Source organism: Stegostoma tigrinum, chromosome 22 (genome assembly GCF_030684315.1).
Source record: "Stegostoma tigrinum isolate sSteTig4 chromosome 22, sSteTig4.hap1, whole genome shotgun sequence".
NCBI lineage: Eukaryota > Metazoa > Chordata > Chondrichthyes > Orectolobiformes > Stegostomatidae > Stegostoma > Stegostoma tigrinum.
Genome location: NC_081375.1, coordinates 8,108,657 through 8,134,318, shown reverse-complemented (window position 1 = coordinate 8,134,318; position 25,662 = coordinate 8,108,657). Strand labels below are relative to the sequence as shown.

Sequence of the window (25,662 nt, the reverse complement as noted above, 5' to 3'; positions counted from 1 at the left end):
TGGAAATTCACAAGTTAGCTGAGAAGGTGCTGTGTAAGGAGCCTTAGTGAATTTCTGCAGTGTGTCTTGTAGATGGTACACACTGCTGCTACTGAGTGTCAGTGTTGAGGGGAGTGTGTGATTGTTGCTGTGGTGTCAATCAGTCGGGTTGAATCATCCAAGATGATATCAAGCTTGGAAAGCTTTGTCAAGCCAGAAACACAGCTGAGGGAGGTACAGGACTAGCAGCTCAAAGTTCCGGGGTACAGATGCTACAGGAACGATTGAAGGGGAGGCGAGAGAGGAGGTGGAGTGGCTTTTTTGATTAGGGTAAACATCACGGCACGGTGGCTCAGTGGTTAGTACTTCAGCCTCACAGCACCTAGGGACCCAGGTTCGATTCCAGCCTCGGGTAACTGTCTGTATGGAGTTTGCACATTCTCCCTGTGTCTGTGTGGGTTTCCTCCGGGTGCTCCGGTTTCCTCCCACAGTCCAAAGATGTGCAAGATAGGTGGATTGGCCATGCTAAATTGCCTGTGGTGTTCAGGATTGTGTGGGTTATTGGGGAACGGGTCAGAGGCGGTGTGGACTTGTTGGGCCAAAGGGCCTGTTTCCATACTGTAGGGAATCTAATTTAATCTAATCTAATCACAGCAGTACCTAGAAAGGATATTCCTGAGAAATTGTCCAGTGAATCTATATGGGTGGAACTGAGAAATAAGCAGGGGGGTGATCACTTTCTGGACTGTACTATAGGCCCCCAACAGTCAGTGGAAAATTGAAGAGCAACTATGTAGGGAGATCACAGATAGCTTAAGAAAAATAAGGTTGTAAAAGTTATTGATTTTAACTTCCAAACACGGACTGGGGCTGCCCTGGTGTTAAGGGGAGGAGTTTGTTCAATGTGTTCTGGAAAAATTTCTCAATTAGTATGTAGATGGCCCTACTAGAGAAAGGGCAAAAGACAACCACTTTTTGGGAAATAAGGCAGGGCAAGAAACTGAGGAGTTAATGGGGGAGCATTTTGGGACCCTTGACCATAATTCTTTTAAAGGTTAAAAGTAGTTATAGAAAAGGACAGGTCTGGTCTGCAAGTTAAATTAGAGCAAGACTAATTTTGATGTATTAGGCAAAGACTTTCAAAAGTAGATTGGGACAGGCTGGTTGCAGGTAAAGTCATGTCTGGCAGGTGGGAGGCTTTCAAAAGGAAGATAACAAGATTTCAGGGATAACATGTTCCTGTTAATGTGAAGGGCAAGGGTGGCAGGAATAGGGAACAAATGGATGACTAGAGATATTGAGGATGTGTTTAAGAAAATGCATGTGGAGTACGTCAGGTATAGGCAGCTGGAATCAAGTGAATGCCTTGAGGAGTATCAGGGGTGTAGGCGAATACTTAAGAGGCGATTCAGGATGGCAAAAAGGGGACGTGAGATAACTTTGGCAGATAAGGTAAAGGAGAATCTAAAGAGATTCTATGAGTACATTAAGGCCAAAAACATAACTAAATAGAGAATAAGGCCCCTAAAGATCAATTAGGTCATCTATGTGTGGAGCCAGAGGAGATGGGTGAGATCCTAAAGGAAAATTTCTTGGTAGTATTTACTGTGGAGGAAGACATGGAAACTAGGGAATTCTGGGAAATAAATAGTGATGTCTTGAAACGAGATAATAGGAACTGCAGATGCTGGAGAATCCGAGATAACAAGGTGTGGAGCTGGATGAACACACCAGGCCAACAGCATCAGAGGAGCAGGAAAGCTGACGTTTTGGGCCTAGACCTTTCATCAGAAATGAATCCACATTACAGAAGAGCAGGTGCTGGAGGTGTTGAGGTCTTAAAACATGTAAAGGTAGGTAAATCCCTGAGACCTGATCAAATATATCCCAGAACACTGGGAATTAAGGAAGAAGTTGAGCGACAGGAAAGGCAAAGACTGTTTAGAGATATTCAGCATGGTTTTGTGTATGGGAAATCGTGTCTCACGAATTTGATTGTGTTTTTTGAAGAGGTGACCAAGGCAATTGATGAGGGCAGAGCGGTAAACGTTGCCTACATTGACTTTAGCAAGGCCTTCAACAAGGATCTGCATGATAAACTGATTAGTAAGGTTAGGTCATATGGGATCCAGGGAGAGCTAGCCAACTAAATACCAAATTGATTTAATGATAGAGGAGACAGAGGGTAGTTGTAGAAGGTTGTTTTTAAGGCTGGAAGCCTGTGACCAGCATTGTGCTGCAAGGATCAATGCTAGGTGCACTGTTATCCATTCTTTATATAAACAGTTTGAATGAGAATATAGGAGGCATGGTTGGAAATTGTTGTGGTTGGTTGGCTCTCCGAGCTGGTTTGTTGTTCCGCAATCCGGCCTACAAACCTACTCCAAAACCTTACAGCATAGTTGGAAAGTTTGTAGATGACAGCAAAATTGGTGGTATAGTGAACAATGACAAATGGAGTTTAATTCAGATGGTGCAAATCTTTTATTTTGATCAGACAAGCTAAGGCAGGATTTCCATAGTTCATCGTTGGGCCCGGGGTAGTTTTGTTAAACAGAGAAGCTTTGGGGTGCAGGTATTTTAGTTCCTTGAAAATTGTGTCACAGGTAGACAGGGTGGTGAAGAAGACACTTGGCATGCTTGCCTTCGTTGATCAGAGCATTGAGGATGGGAGATGGGATTCATGTTACAGCCGTACAGGACATTGGTTAGGCCACAGTTTGAGTACTGTGTACAATTCTGGTTTCCCTTCTATGAAGATGGTATTAAACTGAAAACGGTGCAAAGAGAATTTACAAGGATGTTATCTAGCCTGGAAGGTTTGAGTGAAAAGGAGAGGCCGAATAGGCTGGAACCATATTCCCCAGAGTGTGGGCAGTTGAGGGGTGAGCTTATTGAGATTTATAAAATCATGTGGTGCACAGATGTGATGAATAGCCAAGAACTTTCCCCAGGGTAGGGGAGTACAAAACCAGAGTACATACGCTTAATGTAAGAGGGGAAAGATTTTAAAAAGACTTAAGGAGCTACTTTTTCACATGGAATAAATTGCCTTGGGTAGTGACGGAAGTGGGTACAATTACAGCATTTAAAAGATGTTTAGATAGGTACATAGATGGGAAAGGTTCAGAGGGATATGGGCTAAATGTAGACAAATGGGACTAGTTCAGGAAACCTGATTGGCATGGACGAGTTGGGCGAAGGGTCTGTTTCTGTCAGACCCGCACTCATCCAGATAATTGGAGTGTATTCCTCACTTCCTGACTCATGCCTTATGGCTGGTGCACAGGTTTGGGGATAGAGGAAGAGAGTTGCAGTATTCCCAGTCTCTGACCCAAACCTGTAGCCATCTTATATACAGGGTTAATTCAGTTTCCAGTCAGTGGTCACCCTGTGAGGATGCTGATAGCGAGGTTTTCTGTGTGAATGTCAAGAGATGATGGTTAGATTCTCCCTCTTGTCAGAAATGGTCATTGTCTGGCGTGAATGTTATTTTTACTTTTACATGCTGATTTACCCAAACAATGAATATTACAACTTCATAACAATCAATAATTGAGAAATACATAACAGCATGGATATGAATGATTCAGATATTTATAATATTTGAATCAGTATGTCACTATCATAAGTCCGTTTAATTATAATTACAGATAATATGTACTTGCACACATTATCTGTTGATTAACTACGTGACAGCCAGCAGCACTGAGAAATGTGATAATGGGAACTGCAGATGCTGGAGAATCCAAGATAATAAAATATGAGGCTGGATGAACACAGCAGGCCCAGCAGCATCTCAGGAGCACAAAAGCTGACGTTTTGGGCCTAGACCCTTCATCAGAGAGGGGGATGAGGTGAGGGTTCTGGAATAAATAGGGAGAGAGGGGGAGGTGGACCGAAGATGGAGAGAAAAGAAGATAGGTGGAGAGGAGAGTATAAGTGGGGAGGTAGGGAGGGGATAGGTCAGTCCAGGGAAGACGGACAGGTCAAGGAGGTGGGATGAAGTTAGTAGGTAGGAGATGGAGGTGCGGCTTGGGGTGGGAGGAAGGGATGGGTGAGAGGAAGAACAGGTTAGGGAGGCAGAGACAGGTTGGACTGGTTTTGGGATGCAGTGGGTGGAGGGGAAGAGCTGGGCTGGTTGTGTGGTGCAGTGGGGAGGGGACGAACTGGGCTGGTTTTGGGATGCGGTGGGGGAAGGGGAGATTTTGAAGCTGGTGAAGTCCACATTGATACCATTGGGCTGCAGGGTTCCCAGGCGGAATATGAGTTGCTGTTCCTGCAACCTTCGGGTGGCATCATTGTGGCACTGCAGGAGGCCCATGATGGACGTATCATCTAAAGAATGGGAGGGGGAGTGGAAATGGTTTGCGACTGGGAGGTGCAGTTGTTTATTGCGAACCGAGTGGAGGTGTTCTGCAAAGTGGTCCCCAAGCCTCCGCTTGGTTACCCCAATGTAGAGAAAGCCACACCGGGTACAATGGATGCAGTATACCACATTGGCAGATGTGCAGGTGAACCTCTGCTAAATATGGAAAGTCATCTTGGGGCCTGGGATAGGGGTGAGGGAGGAGGTGTGGGGGCAAGTGTAGCATTTCCTGCGGTTGCAGGGGAAGGTGCCGGGTGTGGTGGGGTTGGAGGGCAGTGTGGAGCGAACAAGGGAGTGACGGAGAGAGTGGTCTCTCCGGAAAGCAGACAGGGGTGGGGATGGAAAAATGTCTTGGGTGGTGGGGTCGGATTGTAGATGGCGGAAGTGTCAGAGGATGATGTGTTGTATCCGGAGGTTGGTGGGGTGGTGTGTGAGAACGAGGGGGATCCTCTTTGGGCGGTTATGGTGTGGGCCGGGGTGTGAGGGATGTGTTGTGGGAAATGCGGGAGACGCGGTCAAGGGCGTTCTCGACCACTGTGGGGGGGAAAGTTGCGGTCCTTGAAGAACTTGGACATCTGGGATGTGCGGGAGTGGAATGCCTCATCGTGGGAGCAGATGCGGCGGAGGTGGAGGAATTGGGAATAGGGGATGGAATTTTTGCAGGAGGGTGGGTGGGAGGTATTCTAGGTAGCTGTGGGAGTCGGTGGGCTTGAAATGGACATCAGTTACAAGCTGGTTGCCTGAGATGGAGACTGAGAGGTCCAGGAAGGTGAGGGATGTGCTGGAGATGGCCCAGGTGAACTGAAGGTTGGGGTGGAACGTGTTGGTGAAGTGGATGAACTGTTCGAGCTCCTCTGGGGAGCAAGAGGCAGCGCCGATACAGTCATCAATGTAACGGAGGAAGAGGTGGGGTTTGGGGCCTGTGTTGGTGCGGAAGAGGGACTGTTCCACGTAACCTACAAAGAGGCAGGCATAGCTGGAGCCTATGCATGTGCCCGTGGCCACCCCCTTTGTCTGTAGGAAGTGGGAGGAAGCGAAAGAGAAGTTGTTGAGGGTGAGGACGAGTTCGGCTAGGCGGATGAGGGTGTCGGTGGAGGGGGACTGGTCGTGCCTGTGGGACAGGGAGAAGCAGAGGGCCTTGAGGCCATCTGCATGTGGAATACAGGTGTACAGGGACTGGACGTCCATGGTGAAAATGAGGTGTTGGGGGCCAGGGAATTGGAAGTCCTGGAGGAGGTGGAGTGCATGGGTGGTGTCACGGACGTAGGTGTATTTCCCATTCGTTATGGTTCGATGGGATAATCCAATCGATTGGTTGAGTCGGCCCTGGAAGCAAGTGGGCGGGGCTAGATGAGCAGCTTGCACATGCGCTGTCGCTTCGCAGGCGTCAACAGGCAGTGGCGCGAGCGCCGGGCGGCGGTTGGTGCGGTTTCAGCTACTGCCATGAGAGTACTGGGGTAAGGAGAGAGCCTTCCCTCCGTGTGGCACAAGAAAACCACTCACCCTGTTCAGGCCTTCCCTTTGTCCCCCCCCTTCCCCCATACGGCCGTGACTGAATCCCGCAGTGAGGGCGGACCGTCCACCAGAGCTTAATGCCCTTGCTCCGCCTCCAGGCCCGACTGAAGGCAAACTGCCACCGCTGCTCCCAGTCCCCGGAGCTGTCACTAATGACGCGTTACCCAGCCCCTGACGCGTGCGCGAAAACATACAACCCAGTCACTGGATCACCCGGTTACCCACTGCCAGGGTCACCCCACCACCCGGATCAGCGGATCACCCTTTGCTTCACCGCCCACGCCCCTGTATCCCCTTACCATTTGGATCCATGGATATCCTCACAGCCTTAGTCCGTGGACATACCCCGTCCGCCCCCCACTGCCTGGATCCTGCAGACCACCCCTTCCTCAGCCCTGGCCCCCTAGCTAACTGGACACTTACCCCTCCCCCCAGCCTTCTCACCCCCACCCTCCTGGGTCACTGGATTGCTTTTCTCGGGCTACCAGGTCGCTTCGTTCCTGGATACTCGCCACACAGGATATGCCCCTGGACCACTGGAGCCCCTCACTGCCCAAGTCATCATCCCACCCTTCACTTCACTGCCTGGGTCACTGGATCACACTGCTGCCAGATCACCATCCCACCCCACCCTTCATCTAATTGCTTGGTTAACCAGATCACATTTCCTGTCTAAGGTAACAAAGTGTGGAGCTGGCTGAACACAGCAGGCCAAGCAACATCTCAGGAGCACAAAAGCTGACGTTTCGGGACGAGACCCTTCATCAGAGCTCTGAGCTCTCACTGCCTTGATCCTTGGAAAATCCCATCAAGTTGTCCAGGTCGCTGGACTTCACAGCTACCTGGATAACAGGCCCACTCTTCATCTCTCAGCCTGGGTCATGAGAATATCCTTAACCCCAAGATTGCATTCTCCAGCCACCTGATCACTACCCAAGACCAAGATACCTACCCACCCCCCCCCATCCTGGCTGCCTAGGTCTACTGGACCACCTTGCTACTGGGATCATGGATCCCTGCTCCCAGGTCGTTGGATCCCTACTCGATACAGGTCACTGACCACCCTTCACCTCACCTGGTTCCCTGGATCCCCTGTTGCCCAGGTCACTGGATCTGTCCCTTCCAGTTCACCTGGGTTGCTGGTTCCCTCCCCCACCACCTGGGCCACTGGCCCACCCTTCATCTCTCCACTCTGGTTTCTGGATCCCCTCACCACCTCCATCCCTGGACTCCCAAATGTCCAAATCACTGGATACTCCCTTCCTGTCTGTCCAGGTTGTTGTATCCCCTCTGCTGTCCTGATCGCTGAATCGCCTCACTGCCAGGTCATTTCCTCATGCTTCATCTCACTGTGTGGCTAACCAGATAACACTTAATTTCACCTCACAACCTAGCTCCCTGAATCATCTTGCCACCTGGATTGTTGGACACCCTGATGCCCAGGTCACTGATAACTGATAACTTTCATTAGATTCCCATCACTGCCTGGATTGATGGCCCACACTTCATGGCACTGCCTTGGTCTGTGGAACCCTCCCTCTCCACCCTGGTTGCTGGATCCCTCCTACCACCCAGGACACTCAATCCCACCATCTTCACTCCCCTGGCACCTCACTGGAATGACCCCACCTCCCACCTTGGTCACTGGCTAAAGCTTCATCTCATGACCCAGTTTTCTGAATCCCCTCACCCCCCCCCCCAGAGTCTTGGACCCTTAAGTGACCCAGGTCCCTGGATTCCTTCCCCACCGCTCCAGCTATCCGTCCATTTTGCTGGATCCCCTCGCCCCCCAGCTTGCTGGATTGCCTCCCTGCCTGGATTAACAGAGCAAACATCACTGGGTTGCTGGAAAACTGAGATGCCTGGGTCACTTGATAACCTCCTTCCGGCTGCCCAGGTCACTGGATACCTTGCCCATCACCCCTGCTTCCTGGGTTGCTGGACAGACACATTGATGCATACCTTGTCTGGGTCACTGGACCCGTCTGCCGCCAACTCTGCATCTCACAGCCTGGGTGACTTGGTCATTTTTCACATCAACCACTAGACTCCCCAACTGCCCAGATCACTGGATTGCCACCCACCCAAGCACCACCTCTCCAGCTGCCCGGGTTGCTGAATCTCTTCACTTCGTCATCCCTACGCCCTGCCATGTCACTAGCCTGGCCACCCATTCCAGTCGATCGCTATTTGCCTGCACGCTTATGCCTCTGGATTGGTCTTCCCCACTCGCCCGTCAGTCATACTGTCACACATACACATGGGTTCACTTTCCCTCACTGCTTTATGTATTTAACACTTTTGTGTAAAGTCCATAATCGTGCAAATTACAATGCAGTACATTCCACTGGGAATTCTAGTTGTGTTCTCTAAGTAATGAACAGTTGTAAATGTTGAAGCGTGTGGAGCATAATTCCAATTTGTTACTTGTTTCTGTCTAGCCCTTTGTTAAGAAAGCATATTAAAATTTAAAAATTGAGCAAACATTATCAATGTTCTCTTACCTGATATGTTGCAAAAGGGCATTTTGAATGATGGAACTTATTCAGTGTGCTTTTTAATGCACATTGTGTAATACATTTATTATTTTTACCAATATTCTATTAAATCACAATTAAGGTGTGAGTAATAAAGGCTAATCAAGGTTTTCACCATTAGCCAGTAGAAATGCAAATACTTTTGAATGTTATTGAACTCTTATGGTTTGTATTAGGTATCTGTCAGCAATGGTTCATTACCTCTTTTAGCCAGAAGGTTGAGAATTCAAGTCACATACCAGGATTTAAGCAAATCAGTCTATGTCGACTCTGTGGTGCAGAAATGAGGAAGGTCCTAAATGCAACATTTTTGACAGGCTTACTGGTGGGGTTTTGCAAGTGCCGGAGTGCTGGATTGCTATTTATAATCTATCTTAATGATGCAGACTGGAATGGGTGGCCAGGCTAGTGACATGGCAGGGCGTAGGGATGACGAAGTGAAGAGATTCAGGATGTGTGGAGTCATTTTTTTTGCATGAGACATTATGTCTAAGGGTGAATATGCCTGATCAAGTAGATGTAGTTTAAAGAAGAACAGGAGACTTATTCCTGATGCCTAGGCCATTATGATCAGCATTACAAATCAGATTATTTATTCGTTATAGCTTTGCTGTTTGTGGGAGTTTGCAATGTGTGAATTTGCTGCCATGTTTCATGTTACAGTAATCGTACATTTAAAAAATGCTTAATTTGGCTGGAAAGTACTTTGGAACATCCGGTGGGCTTGAAAAGTGTAACAGAACAATAACTCTGTTTCTTTTGGTGTCCTTTCAATCATGTCATTTAATCATGGATTTTTCACTTTCTTTCAAGCTTTTGAATACATCCATGTGCAAATAGGTGTTTCCTTAGAACACAGCTGTTGATGTAGTAATAAAGTTGCTTTGAAGGTCTAAGAGACCAAGACCTTTTCTGATGGTAGAATTAAAATTTTTAGCATTGCTTCTAATCCATTGTGCTTTTGTTAGCTCTTTATCCACTGTAATTCAATTCTCAGTCTTTTTGATTGAATCATTTTAATAGTTTCCTCTCGTGTTTATCCATTTCTCTTTTTTAATGTTCCTGTTGACCTGGCTTCAGAATTCACATTGTGAGCATTGCATTCATGTTGCAAAAACTTTTTTTGTCTTTGAGTATAACTGTTCTGCCATACCCTGTAGTAATTTCAGCTGAATTAGACCCTAGCTAAATCCATTACACAGTTAATCAACTGTTATAGATTTTCTTTTGAAACAACCTATACGGAACATTATTATACACCTCTGGAACAGGAGGTGCTTGAACACAGACCTTCTAGCTCAAAGGGAGGGACACAATCATTGTGCCACAAAAGACAGCCACATCATCTGCTGTTATACATTTATATGGTTTGCATGATTAGTTGATTTATGCTTGACATTTGGACTTGATTTTTAATTGGCCAAACCAAATATTAAATAATATTTAAATATTTTAACTTAAAAAAATTTATTAATAGGCATTTGCTTTCCGGCCTATAGAGACCACATTGTACAGATGAAGATTATGACCAGCACTGTGTAATAAGTGTGATCAAAGTGTTCTCCATCTGTGTTAATAATATTTCCTTTAATCCAAAAAATGATCATGAATGTGGCAATTATGTTAGCATACAAAACAGATTGGTTCATAGAGAGAAAACAAACAGCATAAGTAAATGCAACATTTTTGACAGGCTTACTGGTGGGCTTTTGCAAGTGCCGGAGTGCTGGATTGCTATTTATAATCTATCTTAATGATGCAGATGAAGAGATCAAGAAAAATATGTTTATTTACAATGCAAAACTAAGTCAGAGTTAAGCTGTGAGGAGGACCAGAAGACTGCCAAGAAATATAACTAAATTACGACAGTGGTGGTGGACAGAATATCATGTGGGTCAGTGCCAGATTGTTCACTTTGGGAGTAATAACAGGAAAACAGAATATTCTTAAGATATTCTTAAGACAGACTTGGAAATCAGTCATGATTACATTGAATGGTGGAGCAGGCTCTTGTGGTTGTATGTACTCTTGTTTCTTATGTGTTCTTATTTCTGGTGCCAAACTGCCCAAATGAAAAATGCAGTAATTTCGTATCTGCTTCACTGTCAAAGGTACTGATGTTCATTTGAGAGTTTTGATTGCAGCTATACCTGATTGTTGAGGTGCCTGTAAAATGTCTCATGACATTATTTGAAGAAAGACACGGCGGGTTTGGTGTCCTGACCAACATGAAGGTTTGATATAATGCTGGTAGAAAAAAATGTTAAGAGCTGTCATTTTATTTAGAGTTTCATGTTAGCTTGAAGTTAGTGGGTTAGTTGGAATTCCTGACTATAGTACAGATTGATTAATCTCATTGAGTCCAGAAAGTTTTGTAATTGGATAAAGGTAATTTTTTTTTGGGAGATAATTTACTTTTCTCTCAAGGGCTGTAATTTCATGCTGTCATACATATGCACATAGGCAATCCTTTGATCCTCTTTCTGAATGCGTAGTCTTCATATTTGAAAACCCTAAATAGTATTGAATAATTTGATTACAAAAGCATAAAATTGCATAATAAGTGCCTGATCCTATTTTGCCCAATACACACTTCCATCCAGATTTTCTAGATGTGGGTCAAGAATAGGAGTTTTCTTTTCCTCATCAAAGACTGAGCCTAATTGTAGTGATCTCCTGGGCTAGATGAACCAAGAATAAAATATTCTGTATGTGTTTTAAAGCCAAAAATAATTAGAAATAGAAGCATTATAACTGAAAAAAATTGCATGTTTACCTGTCAAATTCTGACGTTCTTGTGAGTTAAATATGGTAGTGAAGGAAATCAACTTGTTACCCAGATAAAATCATTTGAAGTATTTAAATAGTTTGTATTACTGCCTGGGTAATTTGTGAAGAAATATTTTCCACTCTCTTTTGACTGAATATAAATAAGAAATCTGAGGCATGTTTGTAAGCGCAATTGTCAATCATTCTTACTTAGGATTATCTCCAATTTTTTTGTAGCCTTGAAGATGATTTAATTGACTTTTAATTCAGGTAATTGCCAACTGTGAGTCTCTTTGAGGGAAAATAGAATTTTTTTCAGAATAATATTAACACATTAGTGCTTGGTTTTCTTACACATTGTATTTTCCTAGTATGTTATCATTGAGGCAGTACTTACTTTTGGATACTTTGGAGATGCTTCAAAAGACTCAGCTGAAGGAGAGAAATCTAAATGTATGTGCGATATAACAAAGTGTGGAGCTGGATGAACACAGCAGGCCAAGCAGCATCTTAGGAGCACAAAAGCTGACGTTTTGGGCCCAGACCCAATGTATATGCATTGTCTTTTGAGCTGAAAACCATTGGGTTTCTTTCCCTCCCTCCTCCTTTCCTGCTTGTTGCGCCACACTCCTCTTGTATGACTGCATTTTTTTTGGTCAAAATCAACAGGACCACCTCGATGTCTGATTCTGTGTGGGGAGATGTTCACAATACTTGATTGTCTTTTGATGATTTTGGCTGAAGTATTTTCAATAAATGGAACAATTTTATTACCAGGTCTGAATAACTTTAGTTCCAGTGATCAATTTGTTTTATACCCCTTTACTGTCCTACTGGACCAACAGTTCTGAAATTCTATGAAATCTGTTCTGGCAGCAGCTATCAAAGTTTATGTACGATAAATAGAAAGAAATTTATAGTGCCTTTGTAATAACAGAATTTCCTAAAGTGCTTTACAGTTAAATAATTTGTGTTTTCGCAGTTGTAATGAAGAAAATATGGCAGCCACTTTGAACAGAGCAAACTCACAATTTGTATCCAAACATGTATCTGTACCATTTCTAGACCATTGTTTTCACATGGTTAACTTTGCTCCTGGCTGAGCAGCTCTGCTAATTCTGTTGCCGTTCTACATGTAGATTGGATTATTTTAATGGACTTCTGCTTGCCCATTTTTTTAAGGGAAGGCAATGGCCTAGTGGTATTAATGCTGGACTGTTAATCCAGAAACCCAGGTAATATTCTGGGGACCTGGATTTGAATCCTACCACAGCAGATGGTGGAATTTGAATTCAATGAATATCTGGAATTAAGAGTCTAATGATCACCGTGAATCCATTGTCAATTGTTGGAAAAATCCATTTGGTTCACTAATGTCCTTTTAGGGAAGCAGACTGCCAACCTTACCTGGTCTAGCCTACATGTGATTTCAGACCCACTGCAATTGATTACTAACTGCCCTCTGGGCAATTAAGAATGGACAATAAATCGGCCCAGTGGAACACTGGTTTGGTAGCGTTGAGTTCATTCTTCTCTTTGTCAGCAATACCCTCATCCCATGAACAAATTTAAAAAAAACTTCCATAACCAAGTTGACACAAGTCACTGCCTGTACCATCTTGTTTTATTTATGCTAATGTTGCTGTTGGCATTCCTGGCAAAGTTAGCATTATTACCCATCCTTGATAGCATTTAACTGAGTAGCTTGCTAGGCTGTTTCAGCGAACAGTTCCAATGGGGTCTCAGGTAAGCCAATCCTGCCAAGAATGGTGGATTTCCTTCCCTCAAATAACTTAGTGAACCAGATGGGTTCTTAATGACAATCAATGATCATTTCATTGTTACCATTACCAAAATTAGCTTTCAATTTGCGGTTTTATTAATCAAATTTAATTCCACCTGCTGCAGTGATGGGAGTTGAACACCGATTGCCACAGCATTAGTCTAAACCTCCGGGTTACTAGTCCAGTGATCACCATGCCATCATCCCCTACAGCCAGTCCTATTCACCTATCACCTTTGTGCTTGCTCACCTACATTTGGTTCCTAGTCAAGTAGTGTCTCGATTTTAAAAATTCTCGTCTTTGCTTTCAAGTCTGTCCATGGCCTTGTCCCTTTATATCTCTGTATTCTGTTCCAGCCCCGTGAGATAACTCCCAGTTCTCATTTGCTGAACATCCTTGACTTAATTGCTCTAATTTTGGCAATGCCTTCAACAGTCTAGGCCATTAAATTTAGCATTCCCTTCCTCACTTTCTTCCTTTCGAGACTCTTGTTAATGCTATGTCTTTGATTTCATTATTTGGTGCTTGAAATGAAAGACCAGAAGATATTTATTAAGTACAAGGAAAATTCCAGGCAGCCATTTGCTTGTGCCCTAATATAATCATACATTGTTCAGTGTTTAAATTTTGCTTTTTACCTGAGAAGCACATGGAGGTGTTTTATCAGTATGTTTTGTTATTCATCATCTACATGTACAGTGTCAAGACGCAAAAGACAACAAAAGGAAAATTCCAGACAGCCATCAACTTATAAAGAAAATTCGGATGATTTAACCAGAAATAACAACATAGATCAATGTTGTTTCCTTTGTGATGCACACTTTTGTCCTGCCCAAATGTTTTACACCTTTTTTCTGTAGACTGTGTTGAAAAACCTTAATTTGCACTCGTGTTCAGATGTTTTGAGGATTAACACATAATTGCTTTTCTACGTGGTGAGAGGAACAGAGGTTCGGTGGAGATGAGTTCATTCTTCTCTTTTTTAAGTTCTGATTTTTAATATAACTGCTGTTCATCCCATATTCATCTTGACCATTATATGTGTGAGTTTATAGAATTTTGTGGTCTGCAAGATCAAGTCCATCTGTTTAGGTGTTCTAGCATCCACATCTTTTCATTATTCCCTCCTGTCCCCATACTAGTGCCCTGCCATCATTGTAGCATTACCCATTGATTTAGTCCTGAATGAAACATGTTGGGTGCAGATGGATGCCCTGTTTGATCCCTTGACTCCCTTAAGGTAATTTTTCTTCCTTTAAAATTCAAATATAGTTTGTAGCTCCCCATCGTCTTAGTTTGTCTCTCTCCCTGCCATCCCCCACTCCCATCCATCCCAGTCTCCTCCAAAAGAAATGAGTCCCTCTGTCATATCTAGATGTTTTATTTCTGACTTTTAAAAGTCTTAACATGTATCACTGGGAGTCAAGTTTTGCATCACTTCAATCCAGGTTATAGCGTTTGGACCACCAAGGTTAAAGTCACAAATGCATTGTTTGGATTATGATCACTAAAAAATGAATGTAAAGCTTTCATCTCTGATCAAGTTAAAAGCTTAAGTTCATATCCCCGCATTTTTAAAATGTTTCTTTCTCAAGAAAATCTATAATTTTCCCGTTTTTCTGAAGGTTATGGTAATTGAGAACAAGTTTCAAACTTGAAACTTTGAGATGGGTTCTTTGGAAAAAAGCCAGTTTGTATGAGTTTTATATCCTTGGAATTAATCCACGCTCAATTAGATTATTTGTTCTGTTCACATTCCAGGAACTCAGATAATTAGACAGTATCATGATGTGAAAACTGTCATAATGGATTTAAACTGCAAACTTAGAGCAAATTTTTTTTACTCTTGGTTGATAAATTACATTTGTGTGCTTTGATTACAAATGAAAAATACCCATGTCATGTACGTTGCTTCTGTTGATCACCAGAAAGTTTTGTTTGTCAGTCCTATTGTGCTCACTCTTCGTGTACTGAAGATTAATTCATCCTCCTAACAATAGCAACCGTTGCTGACTACTGTACACTTTCATATGAGAGATCGATTTCAGGGTGTGATCAGTAACGTGCAATTAAGAATTTGGAGTTCTGTGCGAGTTGCCTTACATGTAGCAATGAGATGAAATGTGTTTGCTATCAGGGATTCTAATGTTGCATGCACAACCCATCAATAAAGGTGTTCAAATCTAAAACCAGGAAGTTGTTGGTGAAACTTGGCAGGTCAGATAGTATCTGTAGAGATAAACAAAGTTAACATTTCAAGTTCAATGACCATTCTTCAGAACAGACAGTTCTGTAGAAGAATGATTGGACTTAACTCTGTATGTCTCCTTAGATGCTGCCAGAACTGTTAAGTTTCTCCAGCAATTTATGTTTTTGTTTGTTTCAGACTTGTAGCATCTGTAATTCTTTGTAAAATAAGAGGCATTTATAGAAAGAAGAACATATAAATATTTGTGGCTACATGTAAACAACAGTTAAGGTGTTGTATTTGTTTTAGCCTTGTTGAGCTGTTGGGTTTAAAGCTCCAACTTGGCACAGTTAAAAGCTTGATATTAAGTGAGTTATTGGAGACTGGATAGGTGTGAGCTTTTTTTTGAAAAAAAATCAGTCTTTGGAAAAGTGCTGAAATTCATTATAGAGTAAATCATCTTAATGAAAATGAACATAACACGATGTAAACAGGGACCTATGGCTTTACGAAGGGACATACTGTGACAAATGTATTAGAATTCTTTTGTGCATGTACCTGGAAGGGTATGTAAAGGAAAGCCAGTTGATGTGGTATACTTGGATTTCCAAAACAAATGATAATATGTCATACAAAAAGGTTGTATGCAAGATGAAAGTTCTGAGTTTAAGATAATATGTTAGCAAGGAGAGAGGATTGGTTACTGGACAGGAAACAGCAGGATAAATGGGGCATTTTCATGTTGGCAGACTGTCTAGCAGCTGAAAGGGTCAGTACCAAGGCCTAAGAATTTTGCAGCCTATTGATTTAGACAAAGATACAGAGAAATGTATGAGGGAGGCTGTGGTGTAGTGGTGGCAATGTCACTGGATTAGTAATTCCAGGACCCTGGGCTAAACTTTGGCGAGACATGGGTTTAAATCCTGCCATTGCAGATGGTGAAGTTTGAATTTAATAAAAACTTGGAATTAAAAACTAGCCTAAGGATGACCATGTATCCACTATCAATTGTGAGGGGGGGAAAAAAGAACCCATCTGGTTCTGTAGGGAAGAAAATCTGGCATTCTTACCTGCTTTGGCGTAAATGTCACTCCAGATGCAGAGTAATATGGTTGGTTGTCTTCTGGGAAATTAGGAATGGACAATAAATGCTGACCTAGGCAGCAATGTTTATGGAATGAGGGCAATGTTTTTAAAAAGCTTGATCATGCAGAACTATGTGATAATACAAGCTGTGAGGAGAATATGAAAAGGTTGCAAAGAAATACAGACAGGTTGAGTGAGTAGGTAGTCAGATTGAAGTACACTCAGGAAGTGATGATATTCATACTGTTTGTAAGTATAGAAAAGCAGAATATCTCTTTAAAATGTGTGAAACCCGTAAATGTTGATTTTCAGAGATGTGTACTTGTACAAAGAATACAAAGTAAACATACGTGCAAATGGCAAGCTGGCTTTTTTTTTGGGAAAATGTATGGAGTTCACAAATTTAAAAAAAAGTGTTGTTACGCTTGGGTGGGGTTTTGCTGAAACTATACCTTTTGAATACTGTCTGCAATTTTAGCCTCCATGTTTGAGATATACTTCCTAAGGGTTGGTTAGCTCATTCGGCTAGATATGTGGTCTGAGATGCTGATAGTTCCAACTGCGTAGGTGCAATTTCCGTGCTGGGTGAGGTTACCATGAAAGACTCTCCTTCTTAACCTCTCTCCTTGCCTGAGACATAGTGACCTTCAGGTTAAACCTCTACCAGCCGTATCTCTCTGAATGCAGCCCTATTGTCCTCTGGCACTGTGACAACTTTGCCTTTTACTTGCTTTGAGGGTACACCGAAGATTCATTTGGATTGGTCCCTGGGATGAGAGGGTTGACCAATGATGAGAGGCTGGGTAAAATGGTCTTCTTTCCACTGGAATTTAGAAGGATGAAAGAGGATCTCAGTGAAACATTTATGATTATGTGGCGGCTTGACAGATAAAATAATAGCCATACTCTCATACAGCGTGGAAATGGACCCTTCAATCCAGCTAATTGAAACCAAACATGTTCCCAAACTAAATTAGCCCTGTCTGTGTTTGGGCCATATTCCTCCAAACTTTCCTATTCATGTACTTATCCAAATGTCTATTAAATGTTGTAACTGTACTTGCATCCACAATTTCCTCTGTCAGTTCATTCCATACATTAACAACTCTGAGTAAAGAAAGTTACCCCTCATGCCTTTTTTAAAATCTTTTTCCTCTTGTCTTAAAAATATACTCTCTGATTTTGAACCCTCCACCCTAGGGAAAAAGATCCTTGCTATTCACCTTATCTGTGCCTCCTCATGATCTTATAAACCTCTATAGGCTCATCCCATGTGCCTACTCTCCAGTGAAAAATGTCCCAGCCTATCCAACCTCTTCTTATAACTCAAACCCACCAATACCAGCAACGTTCAGGTAAATCTTTCCTGAAACCTCTCCAATTTGATAATATTGTTTCTATGTCAGGGCAACCAGAATTGCACACAGTATTCCAGAAGAGGCCTCACCAAGGTCCTGTACATCATAAACACGACTTCCCAATTCCTGTAAACAGAGTGAAAACCAAAAGAATTCTGATGCTGTACGTCAGGAACAAAAGCAGAAGTTGCTGGAAAAGCTCAGCAGGTCTTGCAGCATCTTTGAAGAAAAAAATCAGTTAACGTTTCAGGTCGGGTGACCTCTCCTCAGAACCTGTCATAACATCCCTGAACACGTTCTTTCAGAAAAAACTTGTCACTTTGTTTCCCCTGCCCCACAAAGTAAAACTAAGGTAGGCCTTTAATATATGCAGAGGATTCAGTATGGAATTTGTATGGTGTTCAAGTATTGGAATCTGCTGAAACAGTCCATTTCCAATTTGGTTTGTGTTTTAACATAACTTGCTTAAGTTGAATTAAAATTGGATGTTGATGATACGTCTAGTCAGGGTTTTTTTTCCTATTCATTTTGTGGGGTTTGGATCTCTCTGGCTGACCAACATTTCTTGCCTGTCACTGGTTGCCCTTGAGAAGGTGGTAGTGAGCTGCCTTCTTGAACCACTGTACCTGCTGTAGGTAGATCTACAGTGCCGTTAGGGAGGGAATTCTGGGATTTTGATCCAGCGACAAAGAAGGAATGGTGATATGTTTCTAAGTCAGAATGGTGAGTGGCTTGGAGGGAAGCTCGGAGGAGGTGGTGTTCCCATATGTCTGCAGCCTGTCTCCTTCTAAATGGAAGTGGTTGTCGGTTTAGAAGTTGATGTTGAGAATCTTTGAATTTCTGCAGTGCTTCTTGTAGATTGTATACATTGCTGCTACTGAGCATTGGCGGTGGAGGGAGTGGATACTTGAAGATGTAGTGCCAGTCAAGTGGGCTGCTTTGTCTTCGATTGTGTCAAGCTTTTTGAGTGTTGTTGGAGCTCCACTCATGCAGATGGGGAGTATTCTGTCCTCCTGCAGACTGTTTCAGGCACTCCTGAATTGTGCCTTGTAGATTGGGGACAAGCTTTCAGGAGCCAGGAGGGGAGTTGCTCGCCACAGTATTCCTAGGTTCTGACTTCTTGTAGCCACTGTGTTTATTTGGGTGTCCAGCTGAGTTTCTAATGGATCATAACCTCCAGGATGTTGGTATTGGGGGATTCAGCGATGGTAGCTCGGTTGAATGTCAAGGGCTGGTAGTTAGATTGTCTCTCATTGATGGTCATAGCCTGGAATTTGTGTGCCACGAATGTCACTTGCCTCTTGTCAGCCCAAACCTGGATATTGTTGAGATCTTGTTGCATTTGAACACAGACTGCTTCTGTTTCTGAAGAGTCATGAATGGTGCTGAACGTTGTGCAATCATTGGTGAACATCCCAGTTCTGACCTTTATGCTGGAGGGAAGGTCATTGATGAAGCAGCTGAAGATGGTTGGGCGAAGGACACTGCCCTGTGGAACTCTTGTAGTCTGAGCTGAGGTGACTGACTTCTGGCAGCCACTATCACCTTCCTATGTGTGAGTTATGACTCCAGCCACCAGAGCGTTTGCCCCTGATACCCATTGACTTAAGTTTTGCTAGGGCTTCTTGATGCCACGCTCGTTCAAATGCAGCCTTAATATCAAGTCTGTCACTCTCACCTCACCCCTAGAACTAAGCTCTTTTGTCCATGTTTGAATCAAGGCTGTAATGAGTTCAGGAGCTGAGTAGCCCTGGTGGATCCCAAACTGGGTGTTACTGAACAGATTGATGTAATGTCATCAACATAGCATTGTTGATTTACCGATGATTGAAAGTAGACTGATAAGGTGGTAATTGGTCAGGTTGGATTTGTCCTGCTTTTTGTCTACAAGACATACTTGGGCAATTTTCCACATTGCCGGGTAGATACCAGTGTTGTAACTGTACTGTAATAGCTTGGCTCAACAAGTTCTGGAGCACAAGTCTTCAGTACTATTGCCAGTATAGCCATTGCAGTATCCAGTATCTCCAACCATTTCTTGACATCACATGGAGTGAGTCAAATTGACTGAAGACTGGAATCTGTCATGCTGCGGACCACTGGCAGAGGCCAAGTTGGATCGCCCACTTGGCACTTCTGGCTAAAGATTGCTATGAGTGCTTCAGCTTTATCTTTTGCACTGATCTCCTGGGTTCTTTCATCATTGAGGGTGGGGATATTTGTGGAGTCTTCTCCTCCATTGTAGGATTGCTTAGCTCTTTTTATCACTTGCTGTTTGGCATGCAAGTAGCCCTTTTTGGTGGCTTCACCTGGTTGATACCTCTACTTCAGGTATGCCTGATGTTGGTCTCCTGCACTGTCCATTGAATCAAGGCTGATCCCCTGGGATATGCTAGGCCATGAGGTTACAGATTGTGCTGGAGTACAATTCTGCTGCTGTTGATTGCCCACAGTGCCTCATGGATGCCCAGTCTTGAGTTGCTAGATCTGTGCAAAGTCTGTCCGATTTAGCACGGTGATAGTGCCGCACAACACAATGGGCGTTATTCTTAATGTGAAGGTGGGATTTTGTCTCTACAAGGACTGTGTGCAATGGTCACTCTTACCAATGCTGTTATGGATAGATGGAGCTCTAGCTGGCAGATTGGTAAGGATGAAGTCAAGTATGTTTTTTCTGTCTCATTGGTTCACTGCTGCAGCCCCAATCTAGCGGCTATGTTCCTTTGGACTCGACCAACTCGATCAGTAGTACTGCTGCTCAGCCAGTCTTGGTGGTGCACGTTGAAATCCCCCACACATAAAACATTTTATGCCCCTGTCATCCGCTGTGCTTCCTCTAAGTGTTGCTCAACATTGAGGAGCACTGATTCATCACCTGAGGGAGGATGGGTATGTGGTAATCAGCAGGAGATTTCTTGCCTATGTTTAACCTGTGAGCCTTCATGGGGTCCAGAATGTTGAGAACTCCTAGGGCAATACCCTCCTGAATAGTATTGTGCTGCCACCTCTGTTGGTGGGACAGGACATATCCAGGGATGGTAATGGTGACGTCTAGGACATTATCTATAAGGTATGATCCTGTGAGTTGCTGTTGCTTGACTAGTCTGTGAGACAGCTCTCCCAATTTTGGCAGTGGTCCCCAGACGTTAGTGAAGAGGACTTTGCAGGGACGACATCTGCCATTGTTGTTTCTGGTGCCTAGGTTGATGCCAGGTGATCCATCCAGTTTCATTTCTTTGAGAGGGGAGTCAAAGGCCTAGTGATATTGTTGCTAGACTATTAATCCAGAGACCCAGATAACATTCTGGGACCCAGGCTTGAATCCTGCCACAACAGATGGTGGAATTTGAATTCAGTAAGATATCCGGAATTAGAATCTAATGACCATGAATTCATTGTCGATTGTCGGAAAAACCCATCTGTTTCACTCATGTCCTTTAGGCAAGGAAACTACCATCCTTACGTGGTCTGGCCTGCATAGGATTCCAGACTCAGAGCCAGCGATTCCCTCATCCTGTTAATGAGTAAAGATAAAGGAGACTTTGTAGTGATTGGTACAGCTGAGTGGCTTGCTAGGGTATTTCAGAAAGCAGTTGAGTGTCAACCACATTACCATGGCTCTGGAGCCACATGTTGGCCAGACCAGGTGAGTTTGGCAAATTTCCTTCCCTGAAGGACATTAGTGAACCAGATGGGTTTTTCTGCCAATCGGCAGTGATTTCATAGTGATCAGTAGATTCTTAACGCCAGACTTTTTTAAAAAAAAAATTGTTGTATTCAAATTCTGCCGTCTGATGTGGTGGAATTCGAACTTGCATCCCCAGAACAATAGCTGGGTTTCTGGATTACCACTAGGCCATCACCTACGCCCAGGTAATACCTTTCATTTTAGTTTTGTAGAATGGTTGTTGATTATGAATACATTCATAGCTGACCGTATTTTAAAACAAATTTTTGTTGGATTTTGGACATTGATTGTCATGTTTATTCTTAAATTTAATTGTGGGTGGAATTGGATATTAGGATAGAGTCTTGCCTCTTCTAATATTTCCTTGTGTATTAGTGTCAGGTTTTTTTTGAATATATTGAATGTTTTGTTCTAAATAAGTTAAAAATCTCCCAATCTGTGCTGTTGATGGCCTGTAATTTAGCTTGATTAAACAAATATGTGGCTGGAGCCCCAGGCTGCACAGTTTTATCACACTCCATTTCCTTTTCCCACATATTAAGTTCATGATGTGCCTTTTCAGAAAAACACTAAAATATTCAACTGACTGTCTCCTACATAATTTGCGCCTACCAACAGATGTATGCTTGTGTGGAAACTGTAGCGTGGTGGTAATGCTATTGGACTAATTGATGTAGTGGCCTGGAACAAATATGTTTTAGGGATGTGGGTTCAAGTCCTACTTTGGCATCTGATGAGAATTAAATATATTAACAGATTGGAATTAAAAGCTAGTCTCAGTGATAGTGACCATACCATCTGTTACTGCTTGTTGTAAAACCTGTCTGGTTCCTGAATGTCCTTTAAAGGCAGGAAATCTGACATTCTTTCCTGAACTAAACTACGTATGATTCTGAACTCTCAGAAATATGGTTGTCTCATAATAGTTGTCTGAAATAGCCTGCCAAGCCATTTAGTTGAAAGGTAGTTAGGAATCTGCAATGAATTCAGAATTTGTCTGCATGCCCACATCCTGTGGGGGAGAAAAACTTGCTGCCAGTCACTTGGAAGCATGTTTCCTTATCCTTTCTTGATTGAGTAGAAGTGTAAAGTTGATTTCAGGTTAGAGAAGAACCACAAATGGAAAGATGAAAGATTTTTAAAAGGAGAGAATGGGGGATTTCAAGACTACTAGGGGGCATGTTTGTAAAGTGAGAGAGAGATTTAAAAAAGGCAGGAGGAAAATTTTTTGAGTGTTTAGTATGTGGAATGAACTTCCTGAGTAAGTGGTGGATGCGGGTACAATAACAATGTTCAAAAACCATTTGGATAGATGCGTGAATAGGAAAGGTTTAGAAGGATATGAGCCAGGTGCAGGCAGGTGGCACCAGTTTAGTTTGGGATTATTTTTGGCATGGACTGGTTGGATTGAAGGGTCTGTTTCAGTACTGTATGATTCCATGCCTCTGATGCTATGACAGTCTTTGAACATTTGGAATATCAATTTGACATTTATTTTTGTGACCACAGGTGTAACTTTTACTCTAATTGATTAGTATTTGAACTGATAATGGTTTAATAATGTTGGGTTATAGTATAGGACTTTAGTATTCTTGGGGGGAAAAAGGACATTTTGTCAAGACCTCTCATCTTACACTCATCTAGACATTTCACAGGAATGTGTATTCATGTGGTAAATCAAGTGAGAGGAGAATGCTGACTGGCAAGCAGACTGTACTGGAGGTCCTGTTGTGGAGTATGCACCCATTAATGCTGATTAACAGGCTTTATTTAAATTGTAAACAAGACAGATTCCCTCTGATCAGGGAATTTTCAGTGGAATGAACCAGTGAATGGCTGTAAACCATTTTAGAAGCTTTGAAATATAGAAAATAGGAGCAAATGTAGACCTTTTGGCCCTTTTGAGCCTGCTTTGCCATTCAATCAGATCACAGCTGATCATTTAATTCAGCACCCAGTTCCTACTTTGTTCCCATATCATTGTTTCCTTTACTCCTAAGAACTACATCTATGTCTTTTAACCTCACCAGTTTCCCACAGCAGACACTTCCTCAGGCTCACACGCTCCCTTTTTGAAGAAATTCCTTCTCATCTCAGTCCGAAAAGGCCTATTCCCTATCCTTCGATTGTGACCTCTAATTCTGGACCCCAGGTTTTGTTCAATTGATACAAATGCAGTGCATGTACATATTCTTATATCTGTAAAGAACAGAGCCTTGTGTATTAATGTATGTAATTTCCGATACGCACCAGTATAGCCATACAGCCAATGACTAAGCTGTAATTCAGCATGCTCAGAAAAACAGTCAAGCTGGTACGCTAGCTTTGAGACATGTCTAGACCTGTCCCACAGGAGTGCAGAGTAGGCAGATCTGACCACAGAATTACGAAGACAGGCTGATAATAGAAGAAGCAACTAACAAAAGAGGTCATTGCAAGAGAAGACCATTTTTCCACAGCTAGCTAAAGAAGAGGTAATTGCAAACCCAGCTCATGTCTTAACAAAACTTGAATGATGGCTGCCTTGTCCTGCCAATGGTCACCAGCTTATGGTTGACTCAAGCCAGTTTTCCAGTCAAAACATATGAAAACACTTGGATGGTAGAAACTTCCGATGCTGGAGTCTGAGATAACAAGGTGTGGAGCTAGATGAACACAGCACGCCAGGCAGCATCAGAGGAGCAAGAAAAAAGGGTTCAGACCTGAAATGTCAGCTTTCTTGCTCCTCTGATGCTGTCTGGCCTGCTGTGTTCATCTAGCTCCACACCTTGTTATCTATCTAAGTAAAAGCACTGGTACTTCAAAGGATCCCAGTGAGAACTGCAGACTAACTTTCACCAAGAAGACCCCAAGCTACAGACAAAATAATGACCCTTAAATCAAAGTGGCTAGCCAGCTATCTCAGAACAGTTAATAGCCTGAGATAACAAGGTGTTTTATACTGCAGATCAGTATATGATTATATTCAGTGTCAGTGTTTTTGAGTTTCAGCTTAGACTGTATCCATGGATCTAGTAACAAAGTTGAAATTATGATTGAATTTCTCATGTGTTTCTGGCTTTTTGTCTGGCTACATTAATGGCCGCTATTGGAAATAGAGTTTCTCCAATCAATGCAAGTGCGTCACTGTGAGCATGGTCGCCAATCTTAAGTTGATTGTCAACCTAATTCATAACACCCATTTCATTTTGATGTTTATCCTCCTCTGATGGTGCCTGGCCTGCTGAGTTCCTCCAGCTCCGCACTGTGTTGCCTCTGACTCCAGCATCTTCAGTTCTTGCTTTCTCTCACCCATGTTACTTTGTCTGCTCAAAACAAGCAAGGTACTGAACATACCCAACGAGTCAACAATTTATTCCGCACCTACACAGGCCCGAAACCCCACCTCTTCCTTCGTTACATTGATGACTGTATATCGACGCCGCCTCTTGCTCCCCAGAGGAGCTCGAACAGTTCATCCACTTCCAACAGCTTCCACCCGAACCTCAAGTTCACCTGGGCCATCTCCAACACATCCCTCACCTTCCTGGACCTCTCAATCTCCATCTCAGGGAACCAGCTAGAAACTGATGCCCATTTCAAGCCCACCGACTCCCACATCTACCTAGAATACACCTCCTCCCACCCTCCCTCCTGCAAAAATTCCATCCCTTATTCCCAATTCCTCCGTCTCGGCTGCATCTGCTCCCACGATGAGGCATTCTACTCTCGCACATCCCGGATGCCCAAGTTCTTCAAGGATTGCAACTTTCCCCCCTGCAGTGATCGAGAACGCCCTTGACCGTGTCTCCCGCATTTCCCGCAACACCTCCCTCACACCCTGCCCCCACCACACCCGCCCCAAGAGGATCCCCCTTGTTCTCGCACACAACCCCACCAACCTCTGGATACAACGCATCATCCTCCAACACTTCCACCATCTACAATCCGACCCCACCACCCAAGACATTTTTCCATCCCCACCCTTGTCTGCCTTCTGGAGAGACCACTCTCTCCATGACTCCCTTGTCCGCTCCACACTCCCCTCCAACCCCACCACACCCGACACCTTCCCCTGCAACCGCAGGAAGTGCTACACTTGCCCCCACACCTCCTCCCTCACCCCCATCCCAGGCCCCAAGATGACCTTCCATATTAAGCAGATGTTCACCTGCACATCTGCAAATGTGGTATACTGTATCCATTGCACCTGGTGTGGCTCTTTCTACATTGGGGAAACCAAGCGGTGGCTTGGGGAATGCTTTGCAGAGCACCTCCGCTCGGTTCGCAATAAACAACTGCACCTCTCAGTCGCGAACCATTTTAACTCCCCCTCCCATTCTTTAGATGACATGTCCATCCTGGGCCTCCTGCAGTGCCACAGTGATGCCACCCAAAGGTTGCAGGAAC

General features: G+C 43.5%; 1 protein-coding gene across 5 annotated transcripts in view; it reads left to right on the top strand.

Moving 5' to 3' along the window:
- Window positions 1-25,662, top strand: part of LOC125463525 (testis-expressed protein 2) — a 238,930-nt gene that overhangs the window by 39,505 nt on the left and 173,763 nt on the right. Inside the window, exon 1 of one of the 5 annotated variants that reach the window (XM_059653615.1) lies at window positions 5,720-5,805. The exons of the other annotated variants lie outside the window; for them this stretch is intronic. The gene's annotated coding sequence lies outside the window, so the exon portion shown is untranslated. Of the gene's footprint in view, window positions 1-5,719; window positions 5,806-25,662 lie in introns of those variants that run through there. 5 annotated transcript variants of the gene reach the window in all.